Source organism: Hemicordylus capensis, chromosome 1 (genome assembly GCF_027244095.1).
Source record: "Hemicordylus capensis ecotype Gifberg chromosome 1, rHemCap1.1.pri, whole genome shotgun sequence".
NCBI lineage: Eukaryota > Metazoa > Chordata > Lepidosauria > Squamata > Cordylidae > Hemicordylus > Hemicordylus capensis.
The window spans coordinates 329344974-329351478 of record NC_069657.1 but is presented as its reverse complement, the minus strand read 5'-3'; the positions used below and the strand labels follow the sequence as shown (position 1 = coordinate 329351478).

Here is a 6505-nt window from a genome sequence, read left to right as displayed (position 1 = left end):
CCAGGGATTGACTTCTGCATGGAAAGCAGATGCTCTGCCACTGAACAACATCCCCCACTACATCTCCATCCCCAAGTTGCTTTATCCCTCACTACAGCTCCATCCCCAAGTCAGTTAGCTAAAAACTGGACAATATATGTGCAGAGCAAGGATCAAGGGTAGTATAGAAATAGACAATGATGTGGAAAATGACATCATATTGCCCAAGAAAATAGGGGTGTGCACAAAACTGGCTGGTCCAGTTTGGTTTGGGTCCAAATTGGACCTGAACCAGACTGGGCCAGTTCAGTCTGGCACCCCCTCAAACCTCGCTGGTCCTGTCCGGGTAGTGGTGGTGGTTCATGAACAATTAAATTTTTTTAAACTTACCCCCTCCAGGGCTGCTTTTCTGAGGCAGCCATGTATGCCCAATGGGCCTCTGCATGGCCGGGCATGACCCAGGCCACGCAGAGGCCCATTGGGCATGCTCAGTGTCCTCCAAAATGGCCACCACAATGGGGATGAGGCCTGGAATGGGCTGAAGACCACCTGAATAAGGCGATTTCACACATAATGGAGATTGGTGGGGGTAGGAGAACCCCCAGACACCCCCCTGTGGCCTCGGAGAAGCACCCCAGAGGGATTAAGTAACATTTTTTAAAAAAATCCCCACCCAAATTTAATGATTGCACACCCCCCCCCCCCGAATGGCTGGTGCTGAACCGAACCGGGTAGGGGTTTGGTTTGACACCGGACGATTGAACTGAACAGGTTCGACACTGAACCTGTTCGCACATCCCTACAAGAAAAGTAGAGGAACTATAGTATGGTCTTTTCCATTTTCCATTGTAACAGCGGCTTCTAAAGTGTACTGCAATATAAAATTATGCAAAAGTCCACTTACTGTAGGAAATGGCGATGAAGGGAAAGTCAGGCAGTGTCAGTACTCATTGGCTTTGAGATTAGGAGTTTGAGGCTGACTGCAGGTGAACCAAGGATACTTCCTAGCTAATGCCATGCCTGAGGGTTATGACTGGATCCTACAGAGCCTGGAACCCCTTAAATGGTTGCAGGTCAGGCTCAGGAGCTTAAGTAACAAGTACATTCATTGTTCTTTATTGCAATCCCCTTCCAAGAGAGGATTGGTCCTAAGTATTGAGGCTTTAGAGACAGAAGTCCAGTTCCGCACCGCTTCTACCTACAGAGCTCTGCACCTCTTTGAATATACATGGCTCTGTGTCTTATTGACTCCATTACCTCTGTAAGTGGTTCAAGTGATAATTAGGTGGGCGCAGGGCAGGGGAAGGTAGGAGGTATGGAGCAGTCTGGAACAGCTGGTACCTTTAAAAATGTTCAGGAGCAGTACCCTGGATAAATGTCGTATTTGCCTAATGGGTAGGCTAATGCTATGCAATACTATACAAAGCTCATATTCCCTGAAGTTATGAGGTGAAAGATGAGTGGAATGTTCATACTCCCACATCTCCTCACACATTTCTAGTTTGAAAGAGGTCATACTCTGCAACACCTGGCAATTACTGCCAGATATTCCTGCTGAGATAAAAGAAAAAAAAGAGAGATTAACTAAGGAAAGGCTGTTACCACACTTGCTCCAGGCACATGTAAACTACCATGTCCATATCTGTGCTTTTACTAGACATGGGTGGATTATCTCTAAAATCAAATCTTGCAAATGTGGCTAAAAATATGTTTTATATAGCTTTTAAAAGTTTTAAATAGAAATATATATTTATTTTTATACTTAATATCTGTACTTTCTGTATTTTATTTGTGCATTGTTTTAATTATATTGTAAACCGATTTAGGATAATTTTATTATTTATTTATCATATTTTTATACTGCCTGATATATACATCTCTAGGCGGTGTACAAAATTTTAAAACAGTTTTAAAAATCACAGATTAAAATCTACAAAATACAATAAAAACAAGAGTATTAAAAAGCTATTAAAACAAATTATTAAAATTCATTCTAATTAAAAGCCTGTGAGAACAGGTGAGTCTTAAGGGTCTTCCTGAAAGCGAACAGAGAAGAAAATGCTCTTATTTCAGCAGGGAGCATATTCCAAAGCCCTGAGGCAGCCACAGAAAAAGCCCGGTCCCAGGTTGCCACCAGACGAGCTGGTGGCAACCGTAACCAGAACTCTCCAGAAGATTGTAACAGGCAGCAGGGTTCATGACAAAGAAGGCGCTCTCTTATAAACCCTGGGCGCAAGCCATTAAGGGCCTTGTGGGTAATAACCAACACTTTGTATTTCACCCAGAAACATATTGGCAACCAGTGCAGTTCTTTTAAAATCAGTGTTATATGGTCCCTTCGTGTAGTCCTGGAGATCATTCTGTACCAATTGTAGTTTCCAGACTATGTACAAAGGCAGCCCCACACAGAGTGCATTACAGTAGTCAAGCCTAGAGGTTACAAGCATATGTACCAAGGTTTAAAGGTCATTTACCTCCAGAAATGGACATAGCTGAGCTGACGTATCAGTCGAAGCTGATAAAAAGTGCTCCTAGCCACTGCCTCAATCTGAAAAACAAGGGAGAGAGCTTTGGATCCAGGAGCACTCCCAAACTATGTACCTGATCTTTCAGAGGGAGTGTAATAGGGATATGCACGGAACCGAGCAGGGGTAGTTCAAAGGTGGGGGATGTTGGACTTGAAGGTTGGATGAAGGTGCACTTAGCCCTCCCTCCGCTTTCCCCTCGCCAGTGCTCAGTTTTTGTAAAGTCCTTCCTTCTTGCCGTCCTGTCCCCTCTTTGGCCAGAAGTGGCTGGAAGTACCTGGAACATGTGCGCGAGCCTGCCCAGATCCTAGCGCGTGCCTGGTGTGCGCACATGCACCTGGTACTTTTGGCCACTTCCGGCTGAAGAGGGGACTAGGCAGCAGGGAATCAGAGAGGTATGCTGCTGCCCCGAAGGATGTTACAAAAACCGAATGCCACTGGGGGGAGTGCACCCTCCCCACCCTTAAAGTCTGACACCCCCGCCTTCGAAACTTGGAAACTCCCAGTGTTTGAACCTGTTCTGAGACCCGTAAAAGGGCCTCCGAACAGGTTCATGCACATCCCTAGAGTGTAACCCCATTCTGAACAGGCAGATCTAAACCATCTCTTGGGTCCTGACTCCCCACAATCAGTACCTCTGTCTTATTTGAATTCAACTTCAGTTTGTTATCCTGCATCCAGCCCAGTACTGCCTCCAGGCAAATGTATGCCATTTCCTGATGGGGCCGACATGGAGAAGTAGATCTGGGTGTCATCACCATATTTATAACACCTTGCACCAAACCTCCTGATGATCTCTCACAGTGGTTTCATGTAGATGTTAGAGCATTGGAGACAGTATGGAGCCTTGTGGAACTCACACTTAAGCTCTCTCTTTGCAGAACAACAGACTCCAAGTGACACCATCTGGAATCTAATAGAGAGGTAGGAGCAGTTCCACTGTAAAACAGTGCCACCTTATCCAACTCCCTCAGGCAGTCCAGAAGGATACCATGGTCAATGGTATTGAAAGCCACTGAGAGATCCAAAATGATCTGCAGAGTCACACTCCCTCGGTCAATAGTCAGTTGGAGATTATCCATCAAGGCACTCTCAGCCTCATAGCCCACATGAAAGCCAGTTTGAAATGGGTCTAGATAATCTACAATACATCATCCAAAACTGCTTGGAGCTGAGAGGCCACCACACGCTCAATCACCTTGACCAGCCATGGAAGATTAGAAACAAGCCTGTAATTAACTAACTCCGAGGGATCCAGTGCAGCTTCCTTCAGAAGTGGTCTAATAATGGCCTCCTTAAGACAAGGAGGTATACTGCCCTCCTTCAGAGAAGCATTTATAATATTTACCAGACCCTCTCAGATAATATGATTACCAGATGAGATAAGCCAAGCTGAGCAAGGGTCAAGAGAACAGGCTGTAGAACGCACAGTACGAAGCAGTTTGTCCACTTCCTCAGGACTCACAAGAGGAAAATGATCCAATCTAACCCCATAAGAGGAGTTGCTGGACACCTCGACAGTAGACTCTGCAGTAACTGTGGAATCCAGCTTGGCCTGAATCTGAGAGATTTTATCAGCAAAAAAGTCATTTAAAACGTCACAGCAAGTGGCCAATGGCTCCAAGTTTAAATTTACGGGAGAGGAGGTAGATACTAGCAACCTCACAACCCTAGACAACTCAAATGGAAGTGAATTTGCAGAAGCAATGCGAGCAGAAAAGAACTGCTTCTTTGTTGCCCGCACTGCCAGAGCATAGCTCTTGCAATGTGCTCTGTGTTGTGCCTGATCAGACTTGCGTTGAGTCTTCCTCCACTTGTGCTCTAGTCATCGATCTCGCCACTTCAGCTCCTGTAGTTCATCCAAATACCTTGGGGCTGTCTTTAAAGTAGGTCAGAGAGAATGCTTAGGAACTATTGTGTCGTCTACTGCTCAAATAAGTTCATTATCCCATGTTTGCACTAGAGTATCAACAGAATCACTTACAGAGCCAACCCTAAATCCTTTCAAGGCTTCTTGGAATCCTATTGGATCCAATAACTTCCTTGGGAGGACCAATCTAATAGGTCCTTCAACCTTGCAGAGGTGGGTAGCGGCTGTAAGTTCTGCCTTAACCAGATGGTGATCCATCCATGATAATGAGGAGAGGACAGAAGTCCCCACCCATGGAACACCACCCTGATCAGAGCAAAAGATCAAATAGAGTGTGTGACCAGCATCATGTCTTGGTCTAATATAAGCCAAATCCCTGACAGGGATCCTGGTAAGGGAGATGGTATTCTTATAGACCACAGCCACCCCACCTACCCGCCCACATCTTCTCACCTGCTCCACCATGGAAAAACCCTCTGGGAGAATCTGGGACCAAACTGGACCATTAGCCTCTCCCAACCAGGTCTCTGTGATACATACCAGGTCAGTTCCTTCATCCATGATCAAATCATGCATTACCTCAGGTTTATTTTGAACTGACCTGTCATTACAGAGTAATAGGGTGAGGTTCTATGGGTGGTTGGCATTGCTTTCCAAGGTCAAAGAGATGGTAGGCCTGCTGGAAGAGAAAACAGCAATTAAATTTATGAATTCCCTTCCCTCTAATGGACTGCTGGCCTACCAATACCATATCTTCATCAATTCCACACCACTATAGCTGCTCCTTGCTATCCCTGTTCAACTCAAAACACATACCTATACCAGGGCTAACTAGGTACTAGACAACAGTGAGGGGTGCAGGAGTCTTCCTTCCAGCTGTCCAAGATGGTAAGTTGGCCCTGGTCCCACCTCTGAAGGCCACCACCAAAGGCTGGCTCCTTTTGGAGGCCACCTGCCGGTGGCCTGCACCAGCGACTGTACTTCTGGCCTGCCTCAGTCCTTTTAAAGCTCCTTTTGGAGGCCACCTGGAGGTAGCCTGCACCAGTGACTGTACTTCCAGCCTGCCTCAGTCCTTTTTAAGCCAGAAGGCCCCAAACTCCACCTCTCCCGTGGACTTCTGGAGCCTGGCTGTTGGAACAGCTCCCACGCAGCTGTAGCGTGTTAGGGCCATCAGACTGTGGCTGATGCCGGAAGGATCCAGCAGGCGATGATTCTCTGCTACTCAAGACCGGAGGGAGGGAGGGAGGGAGGGAGGGAGAGGCCAGCTGCACAAGCTTCCTGGCTCAAGCGAGGGAACTTTTAATGTAAAGCGGTATAGAAAATGAACAATATATACATAAAAATAATAAAGGATCATAGTCTGGACACTGACAATGTCAGAGTATTCCAGTGGAGTAACACAGGGATCCTCAACGTTGGGCCCCCAGATGTTCTTGGACTTCAACTCCCATAATCCCCAGGCCCAGTGGCCTTTGGCTGGGGATTATGGGAGTTGAAGTCCAAGAACATCTGGGGGCCCAATGTTGAAGATCCCTGGAGTAGCAGACTCAGAGAAAAGGCTTTTGAAATAAAGAAATAACTAGTGGGCCCGGGCACAGAGCATCTGTGCCTCTAGTTGGGCCCAGCTGTCCCCACCCCGCACGCCGGCATGCCCGGCTTTCTGGCTGGCCGACCAGCCGACCAGCCACTCACCTCCACCCATGGGAGTGGAGGAAATTAGGGTCCCTCATTAGCTTCTGCTAGTGGAGTGCAGGTGCAGCACTCAAGACTGTGGATATCTGCAAGTCTACAGCAAGCAAGATTAGGTTCCTGTAAAATCAAGCACAGAGGTTAGCTCATGGCAAGCTCATTATGAGAAGGACTCCGCCTCAAAGGCTTCTATCTGGGATTGTTCTGGGTTTTCCACTCAGGGAGTCTTGGGGTTCTGTTGTTGTCCTCTATCCCAGTGTTTCTCAAACTTTTTGGAGTCACGGACCGCTAAATTCTTCGTGCAGAGTTTCAAGGACCGCTACATTCTTCATGCGCAGTTTCCCGGACCAGCAGTTAGTAAAGGGGTTTCAAGTCTGTCTATCTATCTATCTATCTATCTATCTATCTATCTATCTATCTATCTATCTATCTATCAGACTTC

The 6505-nt window shown here is 46.7% G+C and overlaps 1 long non-coding RNA gene across 1 annotated transcript; it reads right to left on the bottom strand.

Annotated features, from left to right (window-relative positions):
* Positions 1-729: 729 nt before the first annotated feature.
* LOC128343017 (uncharacterized) lies at positions 730-5526 on the bottom strand. Its single transcript, XR_008315309.1, has 3 exons — positions 4976-5526; positions 2454-2527; positions 730-1533 (listed from the first exon to the last, which is right to left on the bottom strand). It is a non-coding gene; the product is annotated as an uncharacterized LOC128343017 (long non-coding RNA).
* Between the last annotated feature and the right edge of the window lie 979 nt (positions 5527-6505).